This window comes from Sparus aurata, chromosome 15 (genome assembly GCF_900880675.1).
Source record: "Sparus aurata chromosome 15, fSpaAur1.1, whole genome shotgun sequence".
NCBI lineage: Eukaryota > Metazoa > Chordata > Actinopteri > Spariformes > Sparidae > Sparus > Sparus aurata.
Genome location: NC_044201.1, coordinates 26,387,904 through 26,402,254, shown reverse-complemented (window position 1 = coordinate 26,402,254; position 14,351 = coordinate 26,387,904). Strand labels below are relative to the sequence as shown.

The 14,351-nt window shown below is 42.7% G+C and overlaps 1 long non-coding RNA gene across 1 annotated transcript; it reads left to right on the top strand.

Moving 5' to 3' along the window:
• The first annotated feature begins 11,860 nt into the window (after positions 1-11,860).
• Positions 11,861-14,019, top strand: LOC115596983 (uncharacterized). Its single transcript, XR_003986988.1, has 2 exons — positions 11,861-11,937; positions 13,552-14,019. It is a non-coding gene; the product is annotated as an uncharacterized LOC115596983 (long non-coding RNA).
• The last annotated feature ends 332 nt before the right edge of the window (positions 14,020-14,351 follow it).

Below are 14,351 nucleotides of genomic sequence, written 5' to 3'. Positions count from 1 at the left end.
CCTGCTGGAACAATTCCAACACTTTTGATGAGAATAAATCATGAACACATGTAAACAACATGAGCATATCGAGCCCAGGTTTAAAAATTCTTGAGGCTCCCTTGAAGTTAAAATGTGCTACTTCTAACTTCTACTCAAATAACTAGAAATTAAAGTTGACAAATAAAGGTGGTGGAGCATAAAGTGCAACATTTCCCTCAAAAATGTGGTGAAGCTGAAGCTCAAAGTAGCAGAAAATTGAAATATTCGGGTAAAAAGTAACGTAAAATAATACTTTTACACAGCGCGCCTGAACAGAGATGCAGCCGCTCAGGTGAAACACTACAGAGTCGGTTAGGAAACGTTAGGAACACACTGTAGCTGCACGCTGCAACTGTTTCGTCTTTTCCTGTTTGTGGTTTTTTTGGTGTGTCTTTAACCTACATGTACAGGTTTCCATCGTGTCCAATGGCAACATCAGTGCACCGGCAAAGAAACCCCCCCTCATCTAAAGCACTCAGGAGACAGCAGCGTGTGTCACGTTCATCAGCGTGTGAACGTCAGCATCAAGCAGCTTCTTTGCCAAACACAGCACTTACTTCATGTAGGTTTAACGTCAGCGTTCAGCAGACGTATGTGCTTGTGGTTTTTTAAGTTTTTTCAGGTCTTGCTTTAACACTTCTGTCACAGATCAGGGTGAGGGGAAATGATAAGGTCTGACGGCTGCTGTTAAATGTTTTTTGTTGTTGTTTTTAACACATTCATAGACTGTTGGAGGTGAAAATGTATATAAAGAAGTGTGCTTTTAAAGATGAGATCCACCTCAATTTATCGTCTGACCTTGAGGAGTTCAGCTAATATCAACCCTTCAGGGTCGGCACCTTTATTAGTGTATGTGAAGAGCAGACTGCAGACTACACCAACAATGTTACCTGTGCAAACTCCCAGCTCCGTTTGTCCACTGGAGTTATTCTATTCCTGTGTGTTCATGTGTTTCAATAAACATTCACTGTCTTTTGGGAACTTGTTCTCTGTTATGGCGTCCAGTTTTAATGTGATGCTGGTCACAACGTAGAACCAACTGTTGGTTTTATTGTGGCCGTAACACAAGTCCCCCGTACATCCAAGACGCACCAGGTGAAAATGCTGGTAGTTCACGTAACGTCAAACCACAAAAATGTTCACATTGGTACATGTCAAGTACCATATTGACATTTCCACAAAACGTGTTTATGATCTGACTGTCATATGCAGAGGAAGAGGAAGAGTTGCAGGTGAAAAGGCTGCCAAGCCAGTGACCACTGCTCAAGACTGAGTTTCAATTTGATCATTTGAAGGAGACCTACGGACAATTTACAACCGTGTTTGTGGCGACCAAAACAACTATTTTAAGCCAAAATGTGATATTTTCCTAACAAAGTAGTTTTAATGCTGAAACCAGCAAAATCACCAGGATATAATGTGAGCAGTTAACATTTCTGCAAACCACAGATACATCCAGACGTGGCATATCGTGTACACATTAAATGATTATTAGCATCAGGACGTGGATGGGACAGAAGAAGCATGCAAGACATGTAGGTACATCTCCAGATGTTTTTATGGCAACCAAAACAGATGTTTGTAGCCACATCGTGATGCTTTCCTGACCCTAACCAAGCGGTTGTTGCACGTAAACCTAACCAGAGCATGAGCACAGTATTGTGACCAGAGAGGAATCGAAATGTAACCTACAGAAATGTAGTTTGGAGAAACGTACATTGCAAACAGCTATTTTGGACATTTGGTTCAACAGAAATATGAATGTGTTTACTCACACAATCAGATTAGCAGCTATTTTAGACAAATGAAACAGAGAGACAGAGATTTCTCTGTCGCTGTGGTGGTCCGTAGAGAGACAGAGAGGGAGGGAGGCTCTGCTCGGCCTTTACACAGAGGAAAGCGAGTAATTCCTTTTCCCATTTATAGGCATCACAGTAGCTCGTCCAAACAAGCGGGGGTCAGATACAAACGTAACAGGCAGCAGTGCAGTCTATCCTCTCAGCCCCGTACTCTCTCCTCTCCATATTTCACGGGAATGTTCGCTCTGCACAGCTTTTGTTTATAAATCTTGGATTTGCCTCCGTCCTCGGATGGCCCTCGCCGATTGCACCGACAGATCGAGTGCAGCACAAGTTCAAAAGTAGTTCACAGTGTTTATACTTTTCTTTCCCCTTCCTCCAAACCAGACCATGTGAAGGGTCACGGCGATGACTTTTAGGGATATTTACTCGTAAATCAGCGCTAATAATAACTCTGTAATAGAACTTCTTTCTTCTGTTTAAGCAAATGCTTAAAGGCTAAGTGTGGTGACAAAAACCCGCAAAGAGCTGCTGCTAGTAATGTCTGTGTATCCAAAGACTGGTATAGCTTATTTCTCCATATTTACTCCAGCGTCAGTAATACTTACGAAAAGCTACAGCGCCTAATTATTTAGATGAAATGATTTATTTGTGAGGTTTTTTAAGGACTACTGAGAGATAAACAAACAAGATGGTTGATATTTCTACAGCCAGTAGATGGTAAACTTAGCTTAGCATAAAGACTGGAAGCATGACAGCTGGTCCGGCTCCATCCGAGGTTTACAAAATCCACCTCTCAGCACTTCTAAGGGCCCTGACACACGTTAACGGATCAGTGCTGTGAAAATGGAAAAGGAAAACCCCTTTGAGCGCGATTTCTTCCACAGCTTGTATGTCCATCGTTTCTCTTTTTGAACGACAGACAAAGCTGTGGTGTTTATGGTGAGTTCACGTTGCTACTAGATCTTAGACAGTTTGCTGTGTCTGGGCCCTTCATCTCACTCAGGACGCTACATCGCATCACTCATGTACTTGTTAAAGGGATATTCCGGTGTAAGTTTAGTCCATGGTCTAACACACCGTGAAACTGTGTTGGACTCCCTCTCGAGAGATAAAGTTTGCAGACCGCTAGCTAACGTAGTTTTAGCATCCTCAGAAGCGGCCGCACGACAACAATACACTGCAGTAAATGGGTCCAAATATAAACCGCCATCAAAAAGCCACAAATAATGCTCAGAACAGCACCAAACTTCAGCAACAGAACAAATAAGGTCTCAGCACATATTTCGAGGCATCAAACATTTGTTATAGTTGGCGTATTTGTCGGAATAGATAAACAAAACTCACCACCCAAGAAGCTACTTACTTTACTGCAATGTATTGTTGTCGTGCGGTCGTTTCTGAGGATGCTAAAACTACGTTAGCTAGCAGTCTGCAAACTTTATCTCTCAAGAGGGAGTCTAACACAGTTTCACAGTGTGTTAGACCATGGATTAAACTTACACCGGAATATCCCTTTAAGATTTACACATTTTAATTTCAGCTGTCAGAGCTGTGACGAGTCTCTATGAACCTATGACCCCCTCACCATAAAGTATTATGCACTTATATACACCTGTCAGATTTTTTTTATTGAACTTGTTTGATGCTTCTGAATTCAGGATTTGTTTTGTGGAGGAGTCTGATCTGACTTTACGCCTTGTCTCAGTGCTTCTCTCCATTCTGCTAACAAAGAGCAACGGCAGCTAGCTTTAGAAATGGAGACCGCGAAGATAAACTAACAGCCTGCTTCCAGCACAACACGGAAGCTTCGCGGCGTTCCTTTGACCGAAGAAAAAGCTTTGAATGTTGAACGAAATCACTAACGCAGCACACTGCATTATGTCACACTAACAAGAACGTTACTGACAGAAACGTCTTCTTCTCTCGATACTAAGTGTGACGCTCTGTGAGTTCCGAGACTGTGAACATGGAGACGGCGTACATATATCTTCTTCTGTGATGTCCCTCCAGAGATACACTCTGTCCAGTCACACCCACAGAAATGTTGATAACAGCCTGAGAGTCAGAGTCAGGGAGGGAGAGAGGAAGTGGCCTATTAGAGGCAGTGGTTTGTCTTGAAATTGTTTGTGCATAAATGTTTGGGAATGTGCGTTTGTGTGACTCAGTGTGTGCGCGTGTTGGGAATGTTAACGTTTCCCAGTGTGTGTGTGTGTGTGTGTACAGGATCCCCCAGCAGCTCTGTTGTGATTGTAGGCTCTTGACAAAAGGACCTTGATGCCGTTCCAGCGTTGTTTCACGCTGCGGTCCGGTCGTGCTGCTCCTCTCATCTCTTCCCCTAATCTCTAAAACACAATCTGACTGCTCTGTTCCTGCTCTGATTAGACCGCCTGGCTCCTTGTTGTGCATTGCTGGCAGAGCCACAAAGTCTGCGCCGACGCATGATCACGCTGGACGTTTTTAAAAATCTATTACGCGCAGTACCTTCGTCTGTGGAGCCTGGCTTGTGTCATCCTGTGTTTACTCACCATCAGGGAGAATATTATAGGATGTGTTGGACGAGCTGGTGCCGCTGCTGCTGCTGCTCCGGTGTTTACCTGCCTGCTTTTAGATTTAATCTCAATCGGGATTTACTAAAGGGTCATTTCACTCAAATAAACGGCTATTTTCTCATTCACAGCTCACAGTAGTTGTCCTCACAAGTTACGATTGTGTATGCCTTGTAGAATAGCACACAGAGTGGGACATTCTGTAACACAATATATAATATTTGACTTTCTCTTTTGCTCTTTTCATGAATGCTTCAGCCACTCGATTTACTCAGTCCAGTCGCCACAATAAAAATGTGTCCACGGACTGCTTCTGCAAACTGCAGATACATAAAACTTGCACGTTTAATGCGTATCAAATCAACGTTTTTCACGATACGTGTCATATAATATTCCGAAAATATACCTTATGACAAACGGAGAGTCTGCTGGATCATTTTAACCGCATGTCAGAAACAATTTCTATGCCTAACTAGGTGATGATGTTGGAAGATAAACATGATATTAGAAAACAGTACTGATATTGTGTTAATGTTAACAGTTTATGTAAAGAAACATAAAGTTTTAACGTATCTGTGGTTTTGCAGACACATACTTTGCCAACATTTATCAGCGAGTGGTTGACTTTTTATAATCCCGGGTTACAAAGTGCATCACGTCAACAACAATAGAGAATAAAAATACTGTTGAGCCGATGAATATCACTCACAGAGCACGTAAGAAAATAACAAGTTCAAACAAAGAGAGCAAACATACACACTCAGAGCATACAGAAAGCCACAATGCACCTCTGTGTCGCACAAAGGGACATACCTCTGGAAAGACACGTTTCTGTTGAATTTTGAAAATGTCATTTTTTCTGTACTTTCTGCACCACAAAGGAAATTCCATTCATCTCCACTTTATCAGAGCGGAGGCAGACCTTTCACGGCGAGGTATCAGCTGCTACAACTAAAACCACCAACATCCCTTGATACTGCCTTTTTGTGACACGAGTTAAGATTTTTTCAGGGGATTTTTAGGGGTAAAATCTGGCATTAACAGCACAGACAGGTGTCGAAAATGTCACGAAAGGCAACAATGATCGAGGTGCAATGCGTGAGAGGGACGATGAAGCAGAAGTGTAGGGGGTTTTCAGTACAATTAAAATACTTTAATAAAACCATTTTACGATTTAGACATGAATCCTTCTTCTGCTTTTTGACAATTTCATCAATCAGAGCATCTAAACCAAGCGAGCTGAAAATAAGCCTGCGTGACAATATTTAGCCAAACTGTCAGTGATACCATTCACAAAGCCTCCCCACTGAAAACAGAAGTGGGCACAGAAACTCACGCTCCAGGCAACACACCCACAATTTACAGTAAATCAAATTTCATTTCTGAGTAAAAACAAGCTGTGATGAAAACGCTACTTTGAAAATGAAAGTGCATCTCCTCCTGCGGCAGTCGATCGCAGAGGCCATTAACGCCACTGTGCTGGTGTGTTTCTGTTTCCTGAGAAGTAGAGCCAGAGTGTGTTTCTTTCAAACTGTTGCTGTTCATTATCCTCCCTCTGAACACTCAGACACCCAGGAGGGAAGCTATTTCAACACACAAGCCTTGCTCACCGTCAGTGCCAGTAACCTGCCACAGATGTTATGACATCTGTATGTGTAGTGTTCGCAGCAGAAGAGCTGGTTTCATGCATCGCCCGGTCTTCTGCCAGCGTATGAACTCATTGTCGAAGGCCCGTTTCTGGGAAATTTCTTGACTCTTCCAGCGCACAGCTGGATTAATTGAGAAAGTGGAAATGCAAAATAATGACTGAGGTGTTTTTTTTCTCTCTCTCTTTGGGGATTAATCAGGAAAATGTCAGGTCTCTGTGGTTTTATCGATGAGGTTTAGGGTTTTTCTTCACGCCAGGAAACAGTCTATCATGAATATTATATTATAAAGCAAAGCCAAAGTCTGTGAATAAGGGTGAGTTTCAAAATAAGACATATTAGACATAGAAAAACGCCGTAAACAAGCAGCCTTTACAGATCAGGAGGGCTTGAACGCTGATGTGTAAAAGTATGTTTTTAGCCTAAACTTGAAGGAGTCAACAAAGGGAGCAGATCTGACCTAAGTTTTAAGCTGAGATGATGGTCTGATGGGTCTGGTCTATAATATCTTATGGGGTACTGGAAGCTAATAGAGAGGGGAGCTAGAATCAGAGTAACACCTGTACACGAGGTCCTTTAGGCAAGGTCCTTCACACTACCAGCCTACCTCAGGTAAGAGTGGAGAAAACAGGAGAGACAAGAGAGTCCAACCGGCTTGGACGTCGCCTGGGTCAACAAGGTCCATGTCAGGTGTTTGAGATCAAGCATGCTGCAGCAAGGGGGCAGCAGGACCATAGTTCAGGGGGATATATCATCATCACCACACTCTGAGATTGGGTACAAAGCCCCAATTACTACAAGCCCCAACACAGATTTGCTTAACAGGAGGGCAGCTGACCTGAGACTGAAGATCATGACCAAGCTGGAAACCTGGAACCCAAGTGAAGCTAAGAGAATATCCGCTCGAGAATGTGAATCTCCTACCATACCAACTAAATCCATAACCGAAACCAAGAGGCTGATATGCACCTCAGCAATGCTTGGCTACAAAATGAACAACAGGCAATAACCACAAGATGTTTGCCAGGAAGGTGTGTCGAAGAAAAGGCTGTCTAAGAAGTACAACAAGTTCTCCAAGTACCTGAGGAACCGGAGACAGTACTGGGAAATCCTCCCTCTGCATAACATGGCTCCTGTCAGGCATCACTCACATGACTCAGTACATAAGCCAAGGCTCATAAAGGGATTGGCAAAACACAGAGAGCAAGACGTCCGCTACCGGTTTGACAGAGGAGTCACCCAAGATTGCAAGACCAGATGGACTGCATTGTCGACAAGAAAGCCTACGCCTCAATGCCACACGCACTTGGAATCCACTGAGTCAGGAGATCGCGGAGAGCAGCTACGCGGCTCCACACACGGAAACCACGAGGAGGTCGTTAGGAAAGCAGCCACAGTCAATACGTAGATAGAGTCAGGCAAGTCCTGAGAAGTCAGCTAAATGGTCCAAGCAGTCAACACCTACTCCCTGCCGGTCAACAGACACCACGCTGGCATAATAAACGAGCCAAAAGAGGGGAGAGAGGCCCCTGATATACAAGGAAGCTCCTCACAATGCACCCCAACTCCAGCATCCAGAGGCTGTTCACTGAGCGTAAGGAAGGAGGCCGAGGACAAGAGATGGTGAACGGCAATATCCTGATAGAGGCACTGATCATGGCAGCACAGGAACAGGCTTAGGCCGGGGTCTACCACATCAGAAAGGACTCCAGGTGGAGGCTGTGCAAAGATGCCCCTGCAACAGCGGGTTGTGGGATGCAGGCAGGCAGGGCGTACATGGAGCGCCATAACCAAGCTTTTCTTGGCATTGTATTGGTCAACATTCCAGACACCTGTCTGTCCTGCAGGCTACAACCACCTCGGCCTCCATGACCTCCATTTCAGGGGAGGGCAGGCAGCACCTCACCAGCTGGATACATACCACGCAGCACTATAGCAGGTGGTGATTCTCTCTTGCATTACCCGGGTTCCCCCGGGGTCAGCAGTTTCGCGAAAAAACACGCAGCACCTCAGAGCAGTTTCATGTTTCTGATCAGAGTCAGGCAGCTATCGTTCCCTCGAGGGCTCATGGACCAGGTGATAAAAGCATGCTGGTTTGCTTATGTCTAAAATACCGATCTGTTTATTCCTCACTATTTGATTTGTGTTCTCCTTTTGAACAAGACATTCCTTTCATCTCCCTCCGTGTGTCTCCGCTTGACATTAAATGTTTTAGTGGTTATATCAGATCAATGCAGCTTTGATTTTAGGGCTTTTACAAACCTGTTTCTCAGTATTTGAATATGAATACTTGTTAAGCCTGTAAGGAAAAACACATATGGTAGATTGTACATTGCAGGTGGAATGGTCCTCTCCTTCAACATGTATTCACACCAGTGTTAGAGGCAGAGCTGGACGTTGCCCTGACAGGTGAAAGCACACAGGATGCAGTGTGATGTAATATGACCTCGGCACCATGCATGAGCTACCTGCATCACATTACCACCACTGAGTGCCTACAGCTAAGGGAAACACGAAGTCATGCAGGAATCAGTTGAAATGGTAAAACAATACAAGGATATGAGTGAAGCCCAACCACCCGTCTCACACACACACACACACACACACACACGGGGGACACAGAGAGGTGTTGTGTGAATGTCAGGTGGTTATACCTGACCTCAGGTGTCTCCAGAGCAGAGGGTGGTGCTGATTTGTTTTGTTATTCGTGTGAGAGTCTGTATCACAGACAAAAACAGGAGCACCAACAGCACACGAAAGCGCTCGGGGCAGCACACCAACACTCAGTACTGCGACATGTGATTTCATTTTTCTTCATTATAGAGGAATCTTTCCTTTATTTCAAACAGATATTTTACTTTACATCATTAATCTTGTTTGAAAATGCTCCTCTGGAAAGTCTCTTCATTTATATCCTTTAAACACTTTGTATTCATTGTTTGTTTACTTATTTTTGAAGTGGCATGTTTTTTCCTGCGTAAACATCTTGATGAATGCCGAGATGTGATGTTGTCGCCATAAAAACCTTTTCAGTTCTGCATCCTGTCCGTGTAAACCAGATTGTTTAGCCTTGATAAAGTGCTGGAATAGAACACATACAGAATCCTAAATGTACTCTCTGATATTCTCATATAATGTCAATTAAAGTGGTTACAAATACACAGAACATTCATTGTTATTGGCACTGAACCCTTTCTTTACTTCTGACTCCAAACTGCAACTTTACCAACTATTGAAATGTAAAGTCAAATTCAAAATGGCTGATTGTTAACACCCCTAAAAGATCACATTTTTTAGACCAACACTGATTTTTAAGATATGAAAATTGTCTGTCTCCATTTCATCCCCTCTTTGTCTCCAGACTGCATTCCAGAACATATGTGATAACAGTGGTGGAAGGCCCATCATGGATAATTGCAGAGCCTCCAGGAGAGTGGGACGACCGCAGATGCAAACAGTCATGTGAAGCGTGGTGGTGGTGACAGTTGGTGGTTTGGTAGGTGGTGCCTGAGGCATTTCCTCCATGAGGAGGAACTCTAATGGCAGCGAAGGTTTAAAATATATGTGTTTGTTTACTTATTTTCTTAAATGTTCATGTTTAAAGACAAGAACTGAATCTACAATGTAATGTAGAAGGAAAAAAAAAATGAAAATAATCTGTATTCGCTTCCCTGTTTGTTACAAGATGTATTTGAAAATCCTGCACTATTAGTTACTGAGCTGATGATATAGATCCTTCTAGACTGGAGAAAATAACTAGTGTACTGTAATCAGTGCCTTCAGCTGAAACACTGTATTCATATGGTCAAACATTTGCAGAGAACACAAAGCTGCAGGGGATGAAGAGCACCGAGCAATCCTTCAGAATAGCCTCTCAGAGAAACTGAACTGTTTTGAGTTGTGCTTCTGGGTCTTCATCTGGTGTGTCAGGGTCTGTGCCACAAACCAGCTGATACAGAGTGAGCCTGGGCTGTCTGGGGGCCCCTGGAGATTTAGGGGATCTGGCTTTTTATAGGAAATTGCCCCTCTCCATGTAGATCAAAATTGTTTTTATTATCATTCTTTTGTCTGGGGATATCATCTCTTCTTTCACTGCATGCTTTTATTCTAACATTCCAGGTACAGGAGGAACATTACATTTACAACGCACTGAAGGGAACCTGTTTTTTATTGCTGATTGTATCTTCTATCTGTTATTACTGTGTTTAGTCACTGTTACGGTAACAGTTGAGTTTATGGTCCTGCTGCCATAAACTCAATGATTGCTGCAGCACGTCTTGAGATAAAGTCAAACAAGCGTCTGTCCACTCAGTAACGAGACAACGACCCGTCCTGCTGCTGACACAGTGACCCTCCGTTAACCCTCCGACGAACGACAACACCTCTATGGAAATCCCGTCCCTGCCAGTACTAGAAACAGACGGCATTGCAGACATGCAGACATGCAAACACTCAAATGTTTTACATTGCTTTAAGCTGGGACCTGATGAAATACACACACACGTACATTTTCCTATCCAAATCAAGGACATTTGTGCGCTCTAAATGGAGCACACTGGTCCAGGAGGTCAAGTTCATTTGCATCAACATTGGTAATAATATCATCGTCCGCAAAACTAACCAGATCGAAAAAGCTAAAGTGATGCATGTCTAGACAGTATTAGATCAGATTCACTCTCTATATTCAATTTCAGAATGATTGGCTTTATGTTTTGCATATATATTTCAGTTTAATCAGAACTAATCCTTTTGAAGCATTTGCGATTTAAGTTAACGCTTAGGTAAACGCTTCAAACCATGGCGGCAGGCTAACATAAACTATAAAGGTATGAGTCACTGCAGTTCAGTGAGCCGTGGCACATTGCGTTGTCTCCTCAAATCCTTCCAACTTAGTCCGTCAGTAATATGAGAGCAGGCATCATTTACAGCGTCAGTGAACGGTCTCCTTTCAGTGCTTCTCCCGGGTTAGTCAGGGTTACATGATCTGACGGGATTAGTCAATAATGACAGGTTAAATTAAGGGCTTTGTGCAGGTTGTTCTTGTGTGCCGTGTTTGTCACATAAATAGAGTTCAGTTTCATGGAAAGACGACTCGGTATTAAAAAATAAGGCAGAAAGTCAGAGACTTGAGTAGGAAAGAGTCAAATAGGAAGAAAAATCCCCTTTAATAAGTGGAATATAAACATTAATTTCCTAATTATATAAGATATATAAAGCACTTTGAATGAGGTGTTGAAATGTGCCGTGTAAATACACTTGTCTTTCCTTAACTAGCATTATTACACATAGAATTTTCTATTTAGGGTTTTTAATTTTCAGGATCATAATTTTGCATTGGGTCAAAATAGCTTTACATGCTTTTTTTGACATGGTGATGTAGTGTGATGTCACAAAGTCACGGATGGGACTAATGACGAGGCCATTCTGTCAGTAGGACAGTGTTTTCTGGGTGTGGACAGGAAAGGACACAAACAAAACGCTAAATATGTCTCCTTTAAAAGCTGATATCTCCTTTTGGAATTGTTACTTTAAAAATGGACAGTTTTATTATCATTTGACAACTTAAACAAGTGTTAGTCAAAGTTAGTCATCCATGTGTCATCAGAGCATGGTAACATCATGACTCACTGTCTCTGTACACTATACATCAGTGTGTTTCATAGGTCAATTTACACGTCGTAGTCGAAGACGGTTTGGGAAAGTCCAGGTTTCAGCAAAGGGAATTCAAGTACCTCTACCATGAAGGGACGATGGTACACTGTCAAATAAATCTTTTTAGCTTTCTATACCTTCTTTGTCAGATCCAGTGCCTACATTACCCAGAATGCAACTCAACTGCTAACAGCTCAGACTGAGAATCAGGTGTGTTATGCTAGCAGCAGTAGCCTCAAGCTGGGATGAGAGGCTGGCTGCAGAAGTTTGGTGAGCTCGCTTCTTTCTCTACTTCCACGGCCTCTGACTTTCACACTTGTAGTCACATTATTACACATAGAATTTACTCACTTGTGAATTGAACAAATCAAGGTTTTTTGTCATCATGTTTAGAAGGAGACTTACATTACGGTCATTTTCAGGATCACACAGGATTTTAGCTCCTGTGTGAACGTTTTTCACATATGCAAAATCAGTAGTTCCCCTTTCCTTAACGCAAAGGCGTTGCGACAGACATCTGCACGTTACAAGGTGTTCATGTGATTCCTCACTCGGTGCGAAATGAAATTAATACTTTCATTTCTGCCTACTCTGGTCTACCTCGTGCTTGACCTAATCCTGTGGTTTCAACAAAGAGGATGTGTGCAACACTGTGGGGGAAGACAGACACACGCACTTCCACATGCATCACTTCAAGACTAAAAGTCATGAGAAGTTCCACACATTGAGGTATCAGATCGTGTCCCATGACCCTTTAGGTCGAACATCAGCAGAGTTTATTCCTGACTGTTTCAAATTTTCGCTCAGCATCTGAAACTGGCAGCAAAAAAAACTAGCTTTGTTCTGTGTTGGTCTGCTGTGAATGTATGATACATGTGGTGATGGTAATAATCTTTAACCAGCATGGAAGGACATCCTGTGCAGTGCTGCTCTAAGGATGTGCAGTCGCTACTGTCACAGCTAATGATTAACTCCAACTCTGGGAACATGCTTGGATAATAATCTGCACACACACAGTCCATCAGAGCAACATGTTCATAACAGCATGTCCACTTGCGAGACTGACCTCCTCCTCCTGCTCAGTTACTCTAAATAAATCATCATTTAAATGCTTTTTATGCTAATTATTACATTTTTACTTTAAAGCATATTAAAGGTTGTCCTGACACACTTATCCTCATGTGAGTCATATTATTGCAAAACAGGCATTTTTGTCATCATTATTTTAAGGAATGGTGTCGATGACAATTCAAAGAGTTACTTTTTAAAAGAGCAAAAGTTGAATTATAAAGATCTTCCCTGTCTCTTATCTCTTCATTTCCCTCCACGCTGTTATCCTCAGTCATTCACCGTTTGTATCAAACTCTCTCTCCCTCGCAATTTTGATGCAGCTTTCTTCCCTTAATCTATAATCAGTTGCTGGTCGCTGACCCTGACTTCTGTACGACCTTCCACTTCCCACTTCAGCTCCATAAGCCGCTTCTCAGAGATTCAAGCACAATTGTACTACATTAAAGAGCGGAGGAAGAAGTGCTCAGATCCTAAAAAGTAACCATATCAAAGTGACAAAGCACTCTCTCTAGTACTGGAAATGTTACTCGAGTACAAGTGCTTTCAAAAGTAAAAGTGCTTATTAATGGCTTTCAATTTGTGAGAACGTGATTGAAGTCTAAGAAAATGGTACTCATATGACTAACGGGACTGATGACATTTTATATCGAAAGGGTCAAAGGTCAACTCCCCTGTGACATCATCATGCTCTGAATATTGATGAAAATGTTCTGAATGTTCCTCCACCTGTTCGTGCACGCAGAGTGTTACAGGTTTCATACGTAGTGAATGATGGAGAGTTGATGGTGTATTAATGTTATCGTTTTATTGCAGCAGGACACTCTGATCAGTCATATGTTTCATCAGTCGTCCATGGTCAGACGGCCCTTCTGATGTGCCCGCACCAATCGGAGCAAAAGAGGGCTTGGATTGTGTTAGAGGAGCGACCAGACGGACACCCGGGACCCAAAGTCACAGGACCCAAGGACATCGCTGCCAGGATCTGGGCAAAGAGCTACAAGGCTGCTATTGTTGGTCGAAGAGGAACCTCGAGCAGACAAATGACAAAGAATTTCAACCAGCCCTCCCCTTTACATCCAACTGGAGCTACTGTAGAAAGAAAACAAAGATTGCCTTTTTACTAATTAAATCAGAACTGTTCCTAAGAAGCATTTAATAAGTCTGCATGAGTTATTTTCCTGCAGCACTATGTTTCTGGTTTTCCTTGTTGATTTGTACTGATTTGTATCGTTTGTTGTGCCATTTGTCACGCAGCACTAAGCAAAGAATTTTCCCACGACAGCTCCTATCTGTCTCGTATATCTGTGCGTGTCTGTGACCACACAGGTGTCATAGCTGATGAAGACTCTGACCCAGAACAGTCTCTGCTGCACACAGTTGTGTCTGGGATTTCCCATCATGAGATTGGGTGGATAATTCTGTTTTACAGCAATTATTGTGGTTTAGATGGCCTATATCGCTCTGTGTCATGCACTGATTTCCTGTTTATAGGTCATTTTAAAGGATAAGTTCCCTAAAAAATGAAAATTCAGTTATTGTTTACTCAAACCCTTGTGGATGGAAAGTCAGGTTAAGTTTTGTCATCCAGGAAATGTATTTCTGGAGCTTCACAG